Raw genomic sequence first — 23188 nt, forward strand, 5'->3', positions numbered from 1 at the left:
GAATTATTTTGTTACTTTATTCCAACAGCTGCATGAATGAAGGCATATGGGTTTCTGCCTTATTCACTACCTTATCAGCAGAGCCTAGCACCTGATACAAGGGGAGACACTCAATCAGTGGGTGCCGAGTGGAAAAATGAATGAAAAATATACTGAATTTGAATATATCTGCACACATGGATATTAGTCTTTGAGACTGAACTAGACTTTTAGCTGCAACAAGAAGAAACATTGGATCATTTGTCAATGAGGGTGCTATTTGAAAACCCTCTTTGCCAGACAATTTGCTTCAGATGATTCAGAAGTATAAATAGAACTAGCAAAATTGAATGGGCTTTTTTCCTATTTGTAGGGAACTAGCTTCAGTTCCATCTTTATTAGTGGTGGGTGCAGTGTATCTCATTGATTCTTTGCCTTCTGTTTCTACCTTGACTGTCCCTCCTGGAGGCATCTGTCACACTGTATTTGGTTCACTCTGCATTCTCTTATTGCTTTGAGCTAGCTGTAGTGTATCGGCAAAGGAACAACTGGAGATACTCCCAGAAGGGACCAATGACATGCATAAAAGAATAAGCAAAACTGCCTCCAGTTTGGGGCTGGAAGTACTGGCTTCCAATAATTTTGCAGAAGTGTGAAGATTTACAGTAGAAAATAAAGCACCTCATGCTGAGTCTGGCTCCAAGTCTCCCCTGAGAACCTTCCACTTCAGCAACCTCTTTTATTCTGTGAGCTGCCGTTCTATCTGAAGGAGTTTAACTTTCAAATTAACAAAATGGCTTAATTGTTTTTAACCAAACTGTTAACTACTTGCAGTGACTTTAGAAAAAAACCCCAACAAGTTTTAGTTTTTCTTTCACTAGGAAATTACTCAGAGCTGTTAGCAACTGAATAGAGTTTCCTTTGGGGAAAAGCATAAATCCCTCTCTCAAGGAGAGCCCGAGCAGCCAGGTGGGAATCTTCCAGGCAAGTTCAGCTTCAAGAAAAAAGAACTCAAAAGCATATGAGCTTGCCCACAGCAACAAGATTTGTTTATCATGAAAGGCTTCTTTGCATTAGATTGTTTAAATTTCTCATTTGATGGCCATCAAATAGCAGCATTGAGGTATGTTAATTGAGGTGAGTTCTGCCAGACTCCTCAGAGCATATAGGTATGAATATTTTATTACCAAGAATTTAGAGCCGCAAAGAAAATCAATCTGGTGGGTTTCGTTTTGCCCACTGGTGTGCTACGTTCATTTAAAACTAATTGTGGTCAAGAATTACTTTCTCTTTTTCAAAATAGATGTTTATTTGTACCGCCTCTATGTCTATAGTCACTGTTTTAAATATCAAAAGGTTGAGAAGTTCTAAAATTATACAATATTACAGTCATGACTATTGATTACAGAAGGTTCATAACCCTAATAAAAATGTGAAAGTATGTCTATTAGCACATTCTAACTTCATTTAACATTACTAGAAATATGTGAGGCTTTTCCATTTTTGATCACCTTGCTGATATTAAATATGAGTTTGTTTCATTATACTGAGTACATTCATGTCCATAACCATACTTTTCTACTATTCAGTGGGGTTGTTTTATTTTTCCATGGAAATTGATATTTTTATTCTGTTAATCAAGATCTAGTTGAAACACTTTCTGCTGCCATCAGTCCAGCAGAGAAGCTCCTCAAACTGTTCAGTGGTAGTTTCTGAGAGACTCATATGGCACATCTTGAAAATTAGGATTATGAAATAATTGATCTATGAATGAAAAGTAAAAAAGGTGGTAGGTGGTTTGGCTTTAGGGAAGAAAAACTTGGCCTGTTGCTCTGAGGTCCTTCTGTCTGTGAATTCCTTCATATGACTCCAATGATCCAATTAACACCCACTCTGAATGGGCAGGGTAACATCTCCATGGGAATTATCCAATCAAATGTCTTGCCCACAGTTGATTGAGTCACATCTCCACAGAAACACTCAAAGGATGCCAATCTAATCAACACTAATACATCTGCCCCCACAAGATTGCATCAAAGAATATGGCTTTTGGTGGGACATAATATATCCAAACTAGCAGAGACATGTTTTAGATGGTTGTGTACCATAGATATATGACAGTGAACAGATAGTGGGTGAGTTTTACAGTATTGGATAATGACAGTGACACTATAATAGCAGTATTAACTTTCTTCCCTGTGGTGGTTTGGAGCTGTATGTACCCCCAGAAAACCCAGAAAAACATGTTCTTAAGCTTAATCCATTCCTGTGGGTCAAAATCCATTGTAAGTAGGAGCTTTCTGTGAGGTTTCTTCAGTTAAGGCATGGCCCCACTCAGTCAGGATGAGTCTTACTCCTATTGCTAGATTCTTTTATAAGCGGAATGAAATTCAGACAGAGAGAAAAGGCCACAGGGAGCAGCCAGATGCTGAAATTCAGTGGAACCTGGCAAAGAATGGAGAGGCCAGGAGAGGCCACCAGGTGCATTGTCATGTGACAGAGGAGCCAATTGCCGAATCAGCGGCAGCCAGTCCCAGAATGCCAGTCTTTGGGGAAAAAGCATCCCCTTGATGATGCCTTGATTTGGACTTTCTTTTAGCCTCAAACTGGTGAGCTAGTAACTTCTCATTGTTTAAGCCAACCCATTGCATTGGTATTTGTTTGAGTAGCCAAGGAAACGAAAATGCTCTCTAAAGAATCCTAAATTCTTTACAGAGAACCGTTCAATTTTCATTACCTCAATTAGACAAAGAATTTTAAAAATTATTTTTCTAAAATGGAACATGGAATAAACATCCCAAGGTCATGAGAGGGAAAATAATTTTCAAAGAGTCTAGAACTCTGGGCACATATACTGTTTTATTTTTTAACTTCTTCATAATCAGCATTTGAAAATGTTTATCAGTCATTGGAGAAAGAGGTAGTTATCTTGAATTATTGCTAGGACATCATTTTAGCTCCTTCTGTTCAATATGCACAACAGAGGCCCAGAGACTTAGATTAGAACATGAAGTCCGTAAGCATTTTGTTGGTTGAATGCCTACTTTCTTGTATACATTTAAGGCTATTTGTCTGGGTTGAACTCTACTGGCTGTGTCGTTCTTTGACAGAATTCTTTGTGTTTGAATTTTCTTGAATTAACGTGAGTTGTTTTGGATAGCTTCTTTATCTCTATATTCTCCTTTCAATTTATTCCTTTAGGGAATGGTTTGTGCTTTGCCAAGTTACTTTCACATTCCCCTGGGGCTTGTTTGAAATCCTATTTAGCTTTATATTTAGATATTTTTAGTGAATACGATTATTCAATGCCTTGGCCTGCAGTGTCATATGTATGCAGACGATACCCGGATATTTTCTCCAGTCCCTGCAGGCCTATGAAGCGGCTTGATGTTTTGCATAATGGTCTGTGTGATATTCAAGCATGGATGTCTTCAAAATTTCCCTAAATTTAGCACTGATAAAATTGGGTTGTTAGTGATTGGTTCTCCAGTATAAATGCTTAAAATGTAATTCATGCTGGCAAGCTTAAAATCACACTTTTGACCTTAGGATTACTATAATGTTATATGTGTGTGGTGTGCATATGTATTTTATTAGCCATGCAGTTTCCTTTCTGTACTCACCCTGTGAAAACTTGTCACTTGATGATTTCCCAATTCCAGAAGAGTTTCTGCCACAATTTATAAGCAGTGACCTCTACTTGCCACTTCTTCGTCTGATTCTAAAAGATCACAATTCCTTCCATGCCCTGCTCTTCAGCTCAGGCATCTGTTCTTGTATGCATGAGAACTTTAAAATTACTGTTCATTTGTAAGGCTGAACTAAAAAATTATTTGTTTGATTTAGCCTTTTAAATATTTATTGTATCTTCTTTTATATTAAGTCTGCATGGAACCGGGGGATGCACACATAAAGGACACTTCATAAATGTAAATTGGATTGATTGATAGGCCATACAAAGTGTTTGTAGAAAGTAGTACTTTACTGTGAAAAGGGATATTAATGAAACCATGATGTCTCTGAGTTGTGAATAACTTCTTGAGTAGCATAATCCTCCCACAAGGCAGTCGAAGAGTGCACAACATTTTGGATACTGCATTAAGTAAATGGGGTAGAATAAAATTCCTCTGAAATGGTCTCAGTTCATTAGTCTGGTAAAGTTTAGGTATCACTTTAACTACAAGGGTATTCTGGATGATAACTGGTGCTTTCTTCCAGCCCTTTAAAGAAATGGAGCTTTACATTCCTTTCTGATGGCCTGAGAAAGTTGAATAAGTTAAGTCTGCATTAAATAGAAAAGTACATTTAATTGATAACCATAACATAGAAGCATCTGAAAGTAATACAAGCTTTGGCAGATATGGTTACATGATTTCCGAATCTAGCCAATAGCTCCTTAAGAGATGAGAACATAAATACAGGTGTAGGTTAGAGCTGGTTACCCAAATTGGAAGGAAGGAGTGTCATGTTTGCAGAGTTCTTGTAGATATGCCCCTCCAAGTGGACCTACTAGAGTTAATGACTCACCAAGGAATGCCTCTGCATTTCTGCCATCCCCCAAGAAAAGCCTGTGACCCTGAAATGCTACCACTTTAGCATTCTACACAGACTTTAAAGACCCAGCCATACAACAAGTGCATAAAACTCATTATTAATAAGGTGAATTAAAATTATATTTTTTTCTATCAGTGATGCTTTTCAGCCTCAGCACAGTTAAACCTTGGGTCATGTCTTTCATTTCCTTTCATATAAACTAGAAAACATGAGCCTATTTTATTTTATTATTATTTTTTTTTACTGTACCCAGCTGGGAGCATTGATGAGCATTGTTAAAACAATCCATAACTTCCAGGTGCCCAAAGACTGTCACTAGGTGCAGCTATTTATACTATGTTAAAATCGTATTCAGATTTATCTAGCTGCATATTTCCCATTGTTCCATATACTACATGATACTCCCTGGCATCTGCATGGAAAGAAACAATAAATTTCTGGGTGTTTTCCAATTTTATCCATTTCCATCCGGTTCCTCCAACTTTCAATTTGTTATTCTTGGATCCCCCTCCAGACACATCTGTGAATCATATAAAAATTCTTATATTCTTGTTATTTGCTTCTTGTTGAGTGAATTGGGAACATATGAAAGGTTTTTATGTTGGCTCACTCCAGCAAGCATTCTTCATACAAACAGTGATGTTTGCAATGGTTTGTGACAGCCTTACCTGGGAAATTCCCTTGAGTACTAGTGACCTAGCACTGCTGTAACAAATTACTACAGTCTGGGTGGCTTAAAACAACAGAAATTTATTCTCTTACAGGTCTGGGGGTTGCTTCCTATGGAGGCTCTGAGGGAGAATATGAGCTATGCTTCTCTCCTAGCTTTTAGTGGTTGATGGCAATCTTTGGAGTCCCTTGGCTTGGACATTCCAATCTCTGTCTCCATCTTCCCATGGCATTCTCTCCTGTGTGTCTCTGTACAAATTTTCCTCTTCTTATAAGGTCACCAGCATTGGATTAGGGCCCACCCTCACCCAGTAAGACGTCCTCTTAGCTTGATTACATCTGCAGTGACCCTATGTCCATATAAAGTCACATTCACAAGTCCCAGGGGTTAGGACTTGAACATATCTTTTTTGGGAGGACAAAATTCAACTCATAACACCTTGGTACAACATGATAATAGTTTGTGGACTTTAAATCTTCAGATCATTTTATATTCTGTGATACTATATATTGGGTCAGTGAGATAGTACTGTATTTTGTTCGTTTGTTTAAATGAAAGTTAATTTAAGAGGAAGTGAGTTACTTGTCCAGACACATGACAGCAAAAAGTGGGAGCCAATTGTTTTTTCCTCCCCATACTACCTCCACAAACTAAGGGTTAAGCCTAAGCATGCAGATTAGAAGGGATCAGTACCTTAATAGAAGGATACTCTTGATTCATTCTCCATGCATGGAGTGGGAATGGATTTGGGATTTGCACTAAGGAGATTCAGGGTGGTTGTTTAAGTTTGTAAAAGTTTCCACCCTTGGTCAGCCCTTGGTATTCAGACAGTACACAAGTATATAGGCATAAAAAGATAACATTCCCCTATTAAAACCATTCAGTACTTCAAAATTCTTTAATGGCTTCATGTCACCCCTTCCAATACCATCAGGAGAAAGTGAATACTTATGAATATGGTCCATGGATCTTTCATGAACTGGTCCATACTGACTCGTTTCTCAATAGGACCTGTCCACATACTACCTCCTCCAGTCAGAGTGAACTGATTATGGTTCCTATTATCTATACTTTTTTTCTTCTGTGACTTTTTGAAGGCTTCCTCAGTCTGGAGCATGCTTATTTCCTTGTTCTTCCTTTTGATTGGTTGACCCTATTCATCTGAGGACCTTGATTAGGCATAGTATTATCCTGTGTGCTGACAGGATAAAAAATTGGTTTATTCCCAGATTGGTTTATTTCCCAGGTTTCCCATTGCTGGGTTAAGTGCCTCTCACATTTCCCTACTTTTGTTACTTATTACTGCCTTGTCACCTATTGGATTTTAAACTTCTGAGGAGTAAGAGTTGTGTCCTATTCACCAATGTGATGTTAGTACATGTTATAATGCCATGATACATAGTAGCTACTCAAGAGATATTTTGAGGAATTTTGAAGAGGTAAAAGTGGAAGATTCCAAATGAACCAATGAACCAATGAAACCTACAGAAAGTCTTTAAATTCCTATGGGTCTCATAAGTTGACCTTCCTCCTGGGAGAGCTTCCCAAAACTATGGACTGGTTAGGAATTAAACCCTATCATGGGAGCTAGGTGTCCCTTCATGATAATGCTAGCTAGATCTGTAATTTAGGAGAACTCAGTGTTCTAGAATATTAAACAAGAGACTATATTGTTGTCTTCATCCATACTGTAGTCTATATTTACCACCCCAGGCTACTGCAGGATATTTGGAATTCAGCTCAATGTTTATTTGCCTTAGACACCATTTCTTATACCAAAGCACAGGCATAATAAATGAAATGCTTAAAATGAGAAATAGAGAGCCTGGGATATCGAAAGCAACAATTAACTTAAAATTCACTATATTACTTTCACATTCAGAAAGTATTTCTAAAATCTGATAGGAAAACAAAAGAGCATATATGTCTCAAAAGAACCATAAGAGTATGAACAATAAAAAAACAAAAAAGAACATTAAAAAAAACCTAGGCTGAATACCTTTACACGTGCTCACAAAGACTCAGTGTATGTGCTGGAAGCACGGTGCGTATGGGTGACTATGCGGTGTCTCTTGTCATGCTATGCGCAATAAGCAAATCATGAGAGGCTACAAGGATATAAATGAATCCATTGGTGGATGGGAGGAAGGGGAAAGCAAGACGAAGAGTTTTTAAAAAGTTTTAAAGCTTTGGAATTGTACCACAAACTGGCTAAGGCACGTTGAATCCAACACTCAGATTATTATCCAACATTTTTGAAATTGAAAACCTTCAGGCTGGGCACACAGACTGAGGTTCTCCACAGGCCCTGCCGTTTCCTATTGTCTTCCATCTGCCCAATTTATACATTTATGGTTCCTGCCTGGCTTTTTGTGAAGGTAAAAGATGAGATATGAAAAATTTTGAGATTTTAAGAATTAAATTGAAAGAAAGAAAAAAGAAAAGAAAAAAGATTTACTTCCCAGTTTGATCACTTATAGGGGCCCAAAATGGCATTTTAGGCTGGGCTACTATTTTACAAATGTCTCTGTAGAGTTCTGTGATTGGATAATTTACCTCATCCAAATTAAGGAATGCTTTAGTATCATTTTAATGCACATGGAGGAAAATCAATTTCAGAGTACCCTTTACATGGCATTTCAACCTAGCAGATACCTAAACTTGCTGTCATATTATGGATCCATTAAGGGCATATGGCATTCAAAGTTGTTCATTCAGAAAATTACAATTGGAGGCAGGAAATGAATGAATTACTACATTATCATCAAAAGAAAATTTCATACATGGAAAACAAGAATGCTGAGGATAAACCAAAGCTCTTGGTCCATTTATTCATTTTTCTCATTACAAATAAAAGTGAACCGGTTCTGACATGTAAGATGGTTTCCCACAATAAAATCAGCTAACAAGGTAAGAAGAGCAAATCAAAACTAAAACTCCCTGGTAGAAAAATCTTCAAACTCAGTCTATTCCTATAGGAATAGCATAAAGGAGAAAAAAGTACATGGCTACTCATATATTAGTGCATCTTCGCTACTTAGAGCACTATTTGCATTTTTCCTTATTCAGCCAGGCAGTTTGTGCATCTTTAACGTCACACTTCTATTTCATGCTTACGAACAAGACGATACTACCAGCACACATGGGAGCAGGATGTCGTATGCATATACAATGTTTACCTGAAGACCAGAGTTTTGATGAAAACTTGGAATTCAACTATTCATCTCATTGGAATGCAACTTGTGAATTTTTCAGCAGTTTCATGAAAAACTGAAAACTATTTGAGAAGAATAAATGAGCAATTTCACACAACTCTAGTTTGCTCCCTCTTGTTTCCTGTCTTGCTCTGTTATGCATGGTAGAGAATCTTATAAAAGATGCCTTATATTACTGACCCAGCTCTTTCTGAAAGTGCTTTTATTGTCCTTCAAGTCCTTAAAGAATAAGATGAAGGTAAAAGTATGGAAGTGTTTGCATTGAGGAAAATGAAAGTTGAAAGGCAGAAGACAAATGGAGAACATGTGGAATGTGGCTACTGATAGACATTCAACATCTAATGAACATTTCAAATTGGAACTTCAATGAGAAGCAATAATCTGCTTTAGTGGTAAAAGAGGCATATTAGAAAATAATTCTTAAAAGAAATAGAGCAGATTTAGAGTTACTAAAACTTACAAAGGAGGCTTATAGCCCATGGAATTCATAACTGAATTGATAAGGGCATTACTTGATATAATATTTAACCCACTGTTGAAAAATGAAAATACATTATGCCCTAATGAAATTTAAGAATATGTTCAAAATTCAATGGTGAAATAGACTTTAGCACAACCTGACAGGACTTTTCTATTTCAAAAGGGTGATTTTAGGTTAGATTTTTCCTTTTCTTCTGAGGAGTGGTAACAGTACAGTTTTCAGAGGGCTTAGAAGTTAACTTTTGTTTCCTCCCTCAAACATCAAAGTTGATACTCTTTTGAAATAGACTCACCGTAGACAAACCACAATTGATACTCTGACTCCAAGGAAAATGGTCAAAGAAGAACTCTTCACATACTCTGACATTTTAGCCCAACCTTTGTTTTTTCTACTCAAAGATGATTCAGGGTATGGTAATTTATTGGTATTGAGATTTTACTTTAAAACCCACATGCATCAATCCCTCCAAAAGCAGATTGCAATACTCCATGAATTGGTAACAAAACTCTCCAATCTTTCTCACTAAGGGGAACAAAAGTGCTAGGGTACCAGCTCCAAAAGTTTGCTCTCTCCTTCACTTTCCAACCCCCAACTTCAGGGAAGAGAAGAATCAAATTCAAAATAGTCTTTGGTAATATACCTAAAGCATTAGGTTCACCGAACTTTCTTAGTTTAGACTATGACATAGACTATTACTAGTAAATTTAATGACTAGAATGTGATGTGATTCTGGTAGGTCCTATGAAGGATGTGGACTTCCTAGAATAAAACACTGGGTGTGGGGTCATTTGTTTTCTCAGTTTGATGACATCAGAGTATTTTTATATGTTCATACATGAATGTGCAATGGGGATTGCTGTTATATGGCATGGATTCAGGATGCAGGATTACATTATGTATAGTTTTAATAGTAAGACTTGCAATTTATTGAGTGCTCACAATGTGTTGTCTTCTCTTCTTAGTCTTTCATAAGTCTGAAATTACTAATTCCCATGGAAATGCCATAAAATGTGATTATTTCAATTTTGCTTATTTAAACATGGAGGCACAAGTAGGGGTAAGGGACTTGTCCAAGGACATGCAGCCAACAACGGCAGGCCTGGACACTGAACCCAGGCTCTCTGGAGCAGGGTCTGAGCCTTTGACCACCTTGCTTTGCTGCCTCTAGCATGTTAGACGCTCTTATCTCAGATTTGGTACAGCTCTATGAGGCAAATCAATTGTATTAATCATTTGAGTTGATTTTTTTTTTTTTTTTTCATTTTAGAGAACTTGACTTTATCTGGTAGAAAAGAGTCTCTGTGTAAATCAATTTTTGCAATGATTTTAATTAATCAAATTCAATAAGCCATGGTGTATATATCAACAAAGAACATAATAGATAATATCATAAAATATATCATTGAACTTTACCTGTTTCAGCACCTACACCATATCATTTAAATTCTTTTAAGTTACCATGAAACATTGGGCATGTTGAGCATGAAATTCTTAGGCACTATTATAACATATTTTGAATGCAGTGGATATATGTCTCTTTGTAAACATTTAACTGTGTAATGACCCTTTCAACCCTACATCAAGCTCTTAGTTTTATAGACACACAAGAAAATCATCTCTATTTCCTTAGGTTCCAAAATTTACAAGATACATGATGAAGGGACCCATGTTTTACAATGGTGCTGTCAACAACCTCTTTAGATCACTATTTTATTCTTTGGCAAAAATCAATAGAAGCCACTTATTGTGTTTTTTGTGGATGGAAATGGAAAGAAGATCATTGGTGGGCATAATTCAAAATCACATACTGTGCGGATAAGTATTTGGAAGCCAGTGGAACGATGAAAGTGGCAGCCTGTAGAAGTTATTTAGATTAATTTCAAAGTGGAGAATGGCTGAATTAGCCACTGCACATGACTGGATGGACTCTAAAGACATTTTAATGTCTCTCTTTGATAACTGTAAATTTACACAGGATTTCTAAATGTTTGAGTGATCTAAGTAACTTGGGCATGAAGCATCCTTTTATGTCCTACAGGTGCCTCTTAGAATCTTGAGAAAGTAGTGAAATTTGCTGAGCAAAAGTATTTGGATGTTTGAGAGAAGCCAGGGGAAAAATAATTTTTAAAATGACATAAACAGTGATAATTGAAAGCTGGAGTGTATTTAGAATAGGAGTTGTGGTCCCTGCATTCAAGATGCATACAGTGATCGTTTCCATTGCTTGCTCTCAGACAGGTTCTGCGTGATTGATAAAAAAAAGTTCATGGTTGATCTCTTAGACTATGAATTAATTGAAATTAGCATGTGACACACAATCACAGAACAGTGACATAGAAGGCACTCAAACGCACAGGTCTGATACGCAGTAGCCACCCAAAAGATTTATTCTGAATGAGTTGGACAGCTACACACATTTATATAACAATATAATATACATAATTAATTTTTGTTAATAACTGCAAAATGCCAATTCAGGCAACATGTTGGATACTTTGCAAATATTATATCTGAATCTCTGCACAATCCTGCAAGGCAGGTGTTATTATTCCAGTTCTATGAATAAAACCTAGGATCATATTTTCCATGTTTATTAAAAGTCTCCTTTGCCTACAGTTTCTCTTCTCTTGTAATTTCTTTTTGGAACTGAACTTGTTTTCCTCCCTCTCTTTTTAAAGCTGCATTTGTGTGTATATTTATATTCTATATATACATGAAAGAATGTTTAGGCTATATTGGAATGCTTCTTAATGAGAATATATGCCCACTAAAAACTGCTAAGGCACATTTTAAAACAAATTGGCAGAAAGAAAAGTGTCAGATAATTTAGCTTACTACCTATTGGAGACTACATAGCTCAAAGACTCAGGAGTGGCAGGCAACTAATTAAAGTAGAAAACAGCGACTAGAAGCCTTTCAAGCTCTTAATACACCAAAGAGGAGGCATGACACCATAAAATAGATGGAGCATAAACACCCATTTGCAGTGGATTTCATACAAAGTAAAAATGAAACACAAGGAGACCCATCAGGGAGCCACATTGCAGAAGAAAATGCCGTTAGTGGAGATGGTTGCACCCTGGAATGGAGAGCTGTGTTGTAGCGAAGCTCCGTGGGAGTTCATGGAGAAGCAGCTGCCCCCTGAAGACACAAATGCAAAAACAATGGGCTGGACATTTGCTGACAACAGACACACAACAGATCATTGTAAGAATAGCACCACTGGGCCAACGAATGCCTCTGAAGTCATCTGTGATCCCTTTTGCTGTGCCCTCTAAGTGGCCTTCCTGTAATTGCTTAATTACGCAATGAAAATTGAGAACACTGTAAAGAAATCAAATCTGTCTCCAAGCTTTATAGAAGAGAGGTTGTGATGTGTTTTCATAATCATTCTTACTGGAACCAGAAAAAAAAAAGTTGTCTCCTTCAGGTAAATACAAAAACAGATGCCTTAAAAAAAAAGCTACAACCCTGTGATTTCCAACTACCAAACAAAGTATAACTAAGGGCTGCTGCTAGACAACTAGTGTGGTTTATTTTTGTGAGTGTAATTTAAGATAAAGAAAGGTGCAGTTTTGGGGGGAAATGTTTAGATGAATAAACAGGTATTGACTGACAATATCCTTGATAATTACCTACATACTCTCACTACTGACACTGCACCAATTTTGTGTTTGTAGCTCTTTTCAAAGAATATGGGATACAGAGATTTAGAAGAGAAAAGTAAACGTTGGAAGGACTTTGGGAGAAGGAGAGGTCTGTCATCCTGAAGATATTTTTCTTGCTCTGTTTGTAAACTGGATTAAAATCAACAAGAACAAGAACAAGAACAACAACACACACACACACCAAGCTCTACCCCAAAGCAAAGTATATGCTTTGCAAGGTACTATAAATATGTTACAATTTGGAAGGAAGACTAATCTGAAGATGTATAGAATCTCACCTCTAGTAAACCAAATAATGGCACCCAAAGATATCCAGGGCCTAATCCCTGGATCCTGATGTTACCTTAGAGCAAAAGAGACTTTGCAGAAGTGATTAAGTTAAGGATCTTGAGATGGGGAGATTATCCTGGATTTTCTTGGTGGACATTAATACAATCACAAAGGTCCTTATAAAAGGGAGGTGGGGAAAGAGTCTCTTACAGAAGAGAGGAGGTGATGTGAGGACTCAGCAGAGAGAGAGGTGAAAATGCTACACTGCAGGCTTTGAAGATGAAAGAAGGGGCCCTGAGCAAAGGAATGCAGTTGCAGAAGCTGAAAAAGGTGAAGAAACAGATGCTCCCTAAGTGCCTCTGTTGAGAGCATGGCCCTGCCAACAACTTGGTTTTGGACCAGAGAAACTGACTTTGGACTCTGTCTTCCAGTACTATAAAAGAATAAATTTTTGTTGCTTTAAGATGCAAACTTTGTGGCTAATGTGTTATAGCACCAATAGAAAACTAATACAACACACATACATATTTTCAGGATAATTGGAAATGGGCTAAGACGACGACTGGCCTAAGTTGAGAAACTCGAGGACAATAATTCTCGAACACTGGTGTGTATAAGAATCACCTGGAAAGTTTATAGAAAATGCAGATCCCTGGCTTTTCTTTCCATGACTCTGATACAGTCAAACTGAAAGGGACTCAGGAACCTGCATTTTACCAATCCCTCCCATATAGTATTCAGACATGCATTGAAATACACAGACATAGGGGTGGCTGCTGTAAGATTATTTGCTTTGATGGCTAAATTGTGTGCTTTCCAATTAAAAGGTTGATTAGAAAAAGGGTATTTTCCTCCTTTATCTCCTTCCTTCCCTCTCTTTCTTTGTCTTTCCTTCCCTGTGTTGTTCCTGTCTTATAAATTTTGGGATATATGGAAATCAGCATCCGTCTCAGTATTCCTAGTAGCCTATTTAAGGTCATAGAACAGACAGAATATTTGTGTTCAGTCATATATGTGGACTTTGTTTATGGTTAAGAGTGTAAACATTTTGGCATCTTCTGTTTGAAATGACAGATTTTGAGAAAAGAGGACATTTAAGCTAAGTAGAAAGGTACAGTATAAAGGTGACAATTTTTAATCTTAGATGCATCTCTGAATCCCTGTTTTGCCATTTACTTCTGTATTTAATTGGTTCTAAGAGGTACATGAGTTCTCATTTAAGTATTTCTGAAATAAGGATGTTCCTTAAAATGATGGGACTGGGTTTCCCTCCCCTTGGTGACATGTAAAATAGCGCTGCATCTTAAAATAAGACAGATTTGGATTTGATAAAATGCATGACTTAGGTGACTTCAATTGAAAGCCTTCAGTTCCTTCATCTGTAAAATGGAGATAATAAAATTAAAACCAACATCATGAAAACAGTGAGAATTCAGTCTGGTCGTCTATGTAACAAAGTTCTGTTTAATAGGTGCTTGGATGTGTTTGTGCCTTTTCCCCTTTATCTGTCTCTAGGCTTCACTGGAAAAAACACAAACAGGTAAACAGTTTCATTCATAGTCACCTACTTTGTTAGATCATAGGTATTCTCAACAGTCGGAAAATGCTGAGAAAATAGACTTTAAATCTTCAGATGGAACTACAGATTTCCACCGTATTTCACTTGGAATGAAGCAATTTCTGCGTGAATCCCCAGAAAGCCCATCTTAGTGTAGGGCTAGCCTGAATCCTAGAAATGCTATTACTTTCAGCCCTTCTTTTTATACTTTTCTTTCTCCCTTTTGCAAATGTTAACAGGAATGACGTATAGGTGCCACAATAGTTCCCTTGGACATTCTGAACAGTTCATAGAGCCATAAAGAGCTGTTTGGGCACCAAATCTCTCTCTATGCGGTGAGAATTCACTCACTTGAAAAAAAATTGCAATGAAATATTTTATTGGATGAATTGGATTCTATATATTAAGATGAGTTCTAAATAACAAGTCAATTTATTAACCTAAGTCTTGTAATTGATGAAGTCAGGGGAAAGACATCAGATTAAATCCATGGCTGATTTTACAGGTCAGCACAGGTTATATGTTACCTCTCTGAAAATGAAGGAAAACCAAGCAATTCTGGACAATTTCAATATTTAGGATATAAGATAGCTCACAGAATTGTCTGGCTGATACCCAAATTACAACCAAATCTGTGTGGTATATTTTACAATATATCCACTGAAAATATTTTCCTTCTCATCAAATAACTGTTTAGAAATGAAAATATTGGTTATTTTCCTGAGTGAGGTTTTATATGAACACTGTATTGAATTATGGTTGAATTATGGCCCCCAACAAACATGCATTCTTTTTTTTAATTAAATTTAGTTTTATTGAAATATATTCGTATACCATACAGTCATCCATGGTGTACAATCAACTGTTCACAGTATGATCATATAGTTATGCATTCATCACCACAATCTGTTTCTGAACATTTCCTTACATCAGAAAGAATCAGAATAAGAATAAAAAATAAAAGTAATAAAGAACACCCAGATCACCCCCCAGCCAACCTTATTTTTCATTTAGTTTTTGTCCCCATTTTTCTACTCATCCATCTATACACTAGATAAAGGGAGTGTGATCCACAAGGTTTTTACAGTCATGGTGTCACCCCTTGTAATCTACATTGTTACACAATCATCTTCAGGAGTCCAGACTGCTGGGTTGGAGTTTGATAGTTTCAGGTATTTACTTCTAGCTATTCCAATACATTAACACCTAAGAGGTGTTATCTATATAGTGCATAAGAATGTCCATCAGAGTGACCTCTCAACTCCATTTGAAATCTCTTAGCCACTGAAACTATTTTGTTTCATTTCACATCCCCCTTTTGGTCAAGAAGATACTCTCAATCCCACGATGCTGGGTCCAGATTCATCCTTGGGAGTCAAATCCTGCATTGCCAGGGAGAGTTACATCCCTGGGAGTTGGGTTCCACGTAGGGGGGAGGGCAGTGAGTTCACCTGTCGAGGTGGCTCAGTTAGAGAGAGAGAGGGGGGGGGCCACATCTGATCAACAAAGAGGTACTCAGGGGGAGACTCTTAGGCACAATTATATGCAAGTTTAGCCTCTCCTTTGCAGTAATGAGCCCCACAAGGGCAAGTCCCATGACAGAGGGCTCAGCACATAAAACCACCAGTCCTAATGTTTGTGACAACATCAACATCAGTCCAGGTGAGGAAGTCCAACACTTCCTCACTTTCCCCCAGCTCCTCAGGGGGGGGCCCTGTAAATATATTTTTATTCTCTGCCCAAATTACTTTGGGAAAACATGCTTTCTTAATCCTTGCTCCTGGGGTGTGAACCCATCCCCAATAGGACCTTTTGAGGATGTTATTTTTAGTTAAGGTGTGGTCATCTCAAGCAAGGGGAGCTTAATTCCAGATTACTGGAGGCATTGAGAAGAAACTGGAAGCCAGGGTCAGAGAAGGCTACAGAGACAAGCAGGAGTTTAGCAGGAAACCATAAAAGTAGACACAAGGAAGGAGAGGACATGGTCATTTGTCCTGGGATAGAGATGCAAGTCAAGAAACCTCAAGGTGCAGCAGGCCAGCACCAGAACGCTAAAGACCTGGGAGGAAAAAGGTCTTATAGCCTCTGAAACTCGGAGAAAATAAGTTCCTGTCATTTAAGCCAACCCATCATGTGGTATTTTTGAATAGCAGCTCAAACAAACGAAGACTTCTTTTAACGGGGGTTATTCAGAATACAAAAATATTAAATTTAAAAAGTACGAGTGTGCAGAGTTTCTGACTCAGTGGATCTTGGGTGGGACCAAAAATTTGCATGTGCAACAAGTTCCCAGGTAAAGCTGATCCTGCTGGTCTAAGAGACTGTATTTTGAGACTCTTTGGTTCAGGATTTCTAATTATAAGGTTAACAGAAGCCTGGCCCTGGAATATCATTGTTTCTGCCTTGGGTAAATCATTTATGCAAGTTGACAGAGCACCTAAAAGGACACAGTTAGAGCCTTAATGAGTTTACAGAACAGTTTTTTGACTGCAAATAAATGTGTGTTTAATTAAAAAAAAAAAAAAAGTACTGTGTGCATACACTCTTTCTGCACCTACTAGATAGAGGAATTCCTAGCAAGTGAAGTGGGAACTGCAGCCACCACTGGGATGAATTCACAAGAAGTGGTCATGATCTCTGCAAATCACCCTCTTTCGGTGGCCCCTTCTTTCTTCATCAGTGGCACCCTGCCTTTTCCCAGCTCCTGATATTGAGACCAATATCTTGAAGTAATCTCTGCCTTTTTCGCTCTTTCTTCCTATATGGTCAATGATTCACCAAATGTTGATTTTTCATTTAAAATCTCTCCAGCATTTTCTCCTCATTTCTCTTTCAACTGCCACCATTTATTTGAGCCCATACTCACACGCTGAATTGCTGCAATAGCCTCTTGATTTGTTTTCCCCTTCAGCCTTTCCCCTCTCATCATTCCTGTACCCGATGACATAGTAACATTTCTGAATTACTCTTTTCATCATGCTGTTTCTCTGCCCAAATCCTTCCTATTGTTATCCTAGTGGGATAAAATCCAAATTCCTCAGTTTTGCATATAATCCCCTCCACTAGCTGACCCTGTTTGTTCATTTAGTAGGTATTTATTTAGGGCCAGTCAGGTGTAGCACTGTTTCCTATAACTTCAAGGACCCTAAAGGATTTAATTGTCTGGTTGGAAATGTGTGAGAATATTCTAGATAAGTTAAATAACAAAGCCAGATGACCATTCAAGAGTTACTATATGATAGTGTGTGCTTGTATGTGCGTGAATGTGTGTGTGTAGTGGTGTGTGTGTATACTTGCATATAAATATATTTGACATATATTATACATTGAGTGGCAATAATGTGTTTTAAAAATTTTTTTGGTTATGTATATATTTATAGCATTAATATGTATTAATCAATTAGCATTTATTACATTGGCAATAATTGCATTCACAATGTTGTGCTACCACCCCGACCATCCATTACCAAAACCTTTACCTTACTCAAAACGGAAACTCTGAACCCATTAAGCAATAATTTCCCATCCCCCTCCCCAATGCTCCAGCCCCTGGTAACCTGTAATCTAGCAGATGGTTTTGTGAAGATGCAGGATATAAACTAGCCCATAAAGAATTAATAGAACTTCTTCATTGCGTCTTTTCCACTCCCCCTAAAAGTTTTCTCAACCTTATTTTCTCTGTACTCCTCTTATCCTTTTAGTAACTTGCATATTCTAACAAAGTCCCATTCTTCTGATATTAGCTCTATTATACCCCTCAAATTTGTTTTCTATTCCCATTTTACTGATAAAATGGTAAAACAGACTGCCTCTTACCTCTCTACTCGATGTACTTCCCAGTGACCCTATTTCCTGTTCTAGTCAATACTGAACATTCAGGCCAATTTAAAGTTTCTAGAGTACAATTATAATTATCCATTCAAAATCCTCAGAGTCATCCCAAAGCCAACAGGGAAAGCTCATAATTCTCAGCCTAGTATTTGTAGCCTTCTACTGTGTAGTTTCTACCCCCTATTTCCTATAGCTCCTATCCACGTACAACACTTTTTCACAACACTGGACCATTCATTGAGCCGTCCCCATGCCACCTTGCATACAGGAAGCATTGTAAAAATGTATTTGAACCGTCTTTCTTCTGCATGCCAAAGTCCTCTTTATTAAAGCTCAACCCAGAAACCCATTATCTAGTTTCTTTCTTTACTGTCCTCTCTCTTTTTCACTCCAAGTTGGAAGTCATCTCTTCTTTATGACCTCTTTTGAGAATTTATACAATTTGTATTTACATTGCATTCCAGTTATACACACATTGGTCTCTTTTCTTTTTTTAAAGGGAAAGTGTTTAGATTCACTTTGTATTCTCTGGTAAACACCTATTTTTGAGCAATTATGAAATAGTTAAAATAGCTTGCATTTCATGCTCTGGGTTAACCAAAGATTTCATACAGGGGAACATTTTGATTTAAGCATAGAGAATTTGTAAAAATTTTAAGTATTTGTTTTGATGTGTAGTATACCCTGGAGTCTAAGTCTATTTCATGATTTAGAGGTTATCATGAGGAATCCAAAGAAGCAAATAATCGGTTAAAACATCTTTATAACATATTTTTGAATGACCCCAAATGCACATTAATATTTATTAAAACCAAATTGCCTATCTTTAAAGTAATCCTTGAAGAAATGGTAGGACCCATTTTTCCTATCTAAAGGACTTGCTATTATTAGACTCATAGTATAATACTATGCCAATTATAACTGCATTTGCATAGCATAGTCATTAAGTTCAGTGTTATCCTTACAAGTGAATAACTTGTGTCATATAATTAGTTACTTGATAGTTCTTAATATTTTTTACATACCTAACTTCTAAAGGGGTTCTTAATTAATTTAAGTACCAGAAACTTTCAAATGTTTATTTAATTCTAAAATACTTTAGACTGGAATGTACTCCTTTGTGAGTATTTAAGTCTAAACGTAATCTTCAACTCTAGATGTCAGTCCAAATCTAGAACATTTGTAACAAGCCAAAAGATTAAATATATACATACTAAGAAATGGATGTCTTCTTCCAAGTGACAAAAAGTTCAATAAAGTATAGAGTAAAAATACATTGGTGGTAGATGTTCTTGAATCGTATCTTTAGATTACCTGTGATGTTAACTGAATCTTATCTTTAAATAACTTGAAAGTGTACATGAAAGCATCACTGTTATCAAGCTGCATTTCGTAGAATTACACACTTACAGGAACTCTTGTTTCAAAGGAATATTAGAGGACAGCCCATTCACAGTTTATCTGGCACTTTGACCTCTGCTATGAGGCCTTCATACTCCCAGCTATGTTCTTTTCCTAGTCTCTGAAAAATAGAGAAATGTAAATGTGCTCACCTTGTTAACAATTGCCTTGTGTTCACTCAGATTTCTGGCCACCTTGTGGGGAGTTGTCATTTTGGTGTCTGTGTTGACTAGCGCTCACACAGATTGCAAATGTAAATGAGAACATCTCATGACCAAATTCAACACAGCTTGCCTGTTTCATCCTTCAAATGAAAAACAATTAGCCACTCAAACCTGTGCTTTTTACAGTGTCGGTACAATTAATGAAGGTGGAACAATTTTAAACATCATTGGCAAGCAAAGTTTTGGATTCTGCAAGGTTAAATATAGTCGAATATTATACCTCTAAGTTTGCTTTTTATGTCTAATAAAATTTGATCTTGGAGTCGATCTTCCTAAAGGTGTGTAACAGAATCTAGTATAAAGCACACATGTTTAGAAGGAGAATGAATTGTAAATATGCCCAATAGAAATTTTCTTGCGAGGATGAAGGAGTAGAGCCGGCTGCAGTAGCTTTAATTTTGTCTGTTCTTTGGCAAATAAACAGAACTTGCATGTATACAGATACCTCTCTTTGCTGAGCAATTTCACTGCAGCCTGTAATTGCGCCACTATTAGTGATAAATTCTGATTTACAGCTTAATTGGCCGGAAGTGAATATAGCCTCAAGGTCATTGTAGTAAAGATAGCAAGAACTTTAGGAGGTACGTAAGTTAAGCAATAGATTGTCTGGTGCAGTGAGGACAGAAGATCTGTTTAAAATATTAGAATATTACATAGGGTCATATTGTGCAGTGCTGACTCCATACATATAACACAAAAGGTCAATTTGAAGTGCTCACAGATGTCCCACAATAAAATATTTTATATTTAACAACAAGAGTCTGGTGCTTTTTTCCTACCAAGGAAACCAATAATTACGTGATGTCAAAAGGGATTAAAAATGGACCAATTAAAGCCTCCAGGAATGTTAAGCTTTAAGAGAAATGCAGCAGAAAACTGGAGAAAATAGAAGCAAGAATTTTACCAACCTAGAATTTATACAGAGCTGATGCATATGAGAGAGCCTGTTATTTCTATAAAATATAAGAGAAAACTCAGGATGTAGGAGTCATTCTGAATATGATAGAAGAAAAAAAAATTTTAAAAGTTGTTCATAGATAAGTCTGAAACTCATCATATTTTAAAGTACAATGATATATATGAAAGACACTTTTGCTTTTATGTAAAAATGGCAAAGGGGAATGATCTTATTGACCCATGAGCAATTAATTTTCAACTCTTGTCCAAGTCATGTGAATTTGAGACATGATTTATAAAAGGGAGAATAGAGAATAGCATGCGAAATTGCATCAGACTAAGGGTAGAATGAGCCTGGTCTCCAGTGACATGAATAAAGTGAGAGGTTGTAAGCATTTTTAAGTGCCTACAGCTGAAGAAATTGAAGAAATACCTGGAAAGCTAACAAAATCTCTATTATTAATAGTGTTGCCTGTCACCAGGGACTCTGGCATGTTTGCCTTGTTGAAAAGAGTTTACAACTTCTTTAATAATATCCAAAACTAATTATTGTTTCTATATTATATTTGCATTATATTTTAATAATATGCTCCCCATTTAATAAAGCACAGGCTCAGAAATAGCCTCTTTTCATTGGTTTCACATATTTGAATTCCCATCAGCAGTTATATGAAAGGAAGGAAATGCCCTTAAGGGGGAGAAAACTTGTGGACACTTGATCAACAGCCAACTCTGCATTTTATTGGTAGGTGTTGACTTATGGGGACAGCATGTCCTGAGAGAAGCCTCCAGGGAATGAGACATTTGCTCCATAGGCATACAGAGATTCTAGGAAAAGCATGTCATGGGAGAGGCAAAGGAACAATATTTCACTATAAACCATCTGGAAAGTGGATTTTGGGGTACTTTCATGCCTTGAAATGACCTTCTTCATGTACCAACATTATTCTCCCTTGAGATAATCTATAGTCACAAAGATTTCACTAAGTCTGAGACACTAGGAAGTTACAAGGGATTGCTGTCAGATTTGTGTTTCTCTCTTCTGGGCTCATTTTCACCATAAGAATTGGCTATTAGAGAGTCAGGAGATCCAAGAAATGCCATTGTGAATACATCTACAGGCCAGCAAGGGCCTTTCAGGGCAATCCCATGCCTGAAATATGGGCAACCAAGTACATTTACCACTGCTCAGACAGTATCTAGAATCTACAGCCTAAACATTAATAGCATTGTGCTAAGCCAATGAAGAAACAAAATGATAGCATTAGAAAATATATTTGATCAGGGATAAGTGATCAAATGAGATACTGAAAGGACAAAGCACACAAAGCCTAACAGATGATCACTTATATAATAAACCCATTTCTCCCAGGCATATGAAATCTTTGCAGTGCAAGACCAACTCGCAGAATTGCCACAGGTCATGTTAGAGGCATCAGTGCTTTCAGAGTGTGCCTGGTTTCATGATACCTGTGATGGTTAATTTCATGTGTTCACTTGACTTGGTTATGGTATCCAGTTGTTTGGTCAAGCAAGAACTGGTCTGATTGTTAATGTGAGGGTATTTCATGGATTTAAATCATCAGTCAGTTGATTGCATCTATGGATGATTACACCCGTAGTCAACAAAGGAGATTGCCTTCAGCAATGAGAGAAATCTCCTCACCCAATCAGTTGAAGGCCTTAAAGGAAAACTGCTGATTTCAACAGTCAAAAAGAAGAATTGCCATCTCTATGTCTGTCAGTCAGCTTCCCCTGAGGAATTCAGCCTCTCCTTCATTGGCATTCCCAACTAGCAGCTTCTAGGAAATTCCATATCGCCACTGAGATCCCAGCTAGTGGCCTGGTGTATGTAATTGGAACTTGCCAATCCTCATGGTCGTGAGTGCTAATTCCTATAATAAATCTCTCAGCGTTTACATATAGATATAGGTATGCATATGTATATATGTTTGTGTATGGGTATCTGTGTGTGTATGTAGATGTGTCCTGTCAGTTTCATTTCACTGGGGAGTCATGACTAATAGAGATTTACCCATATGGATTTCTACACCATTTTAATTTCTTGGATATTGAATAGAGGTTCATATAGTGAGAGAATGCCTAATGATATGAATTTAAATGAGGTTTCTAAAATATACCAGCTGTGTGACATTGATGCAGGCACTTAATCTCTTTGAGTCATAATTCCTTCCTTATAATATGGAGTTCAGAATATCTGAGAATTTAGATAATTTCAATTCTCTTCTCATTCTAAAGCCCCAAAGTTCCAAACATCTTCCATCATCTGCTATTATTGAAAAACTGGGTGTGAGCATTTTTGTGATTGAATCACATTCTCCACAAAAACAATGTTCAGGTCCCAATCCCTGGTCCTCTGGGTGTGAACTCACTTGTAAATAGAAATGCTAGAAATCTTATTAGATAAGGTGTACCCAAA

The sequence above is a fragment of the Choloepus didactylus genome, chromosome 12, assembly GCF_015220235.1.
Source record: "Choloepus didactylus isolate mChoDid1 chromosome 12, mChoDid1.pri, whole genome shotgun sequence".
Classification (NCBI taxonomy): Eukaryota; Metazoa; Chordata; class Mammalia; order Pilosa; family Megalonychidae; genus Choloepus; species Choloepus didactylus.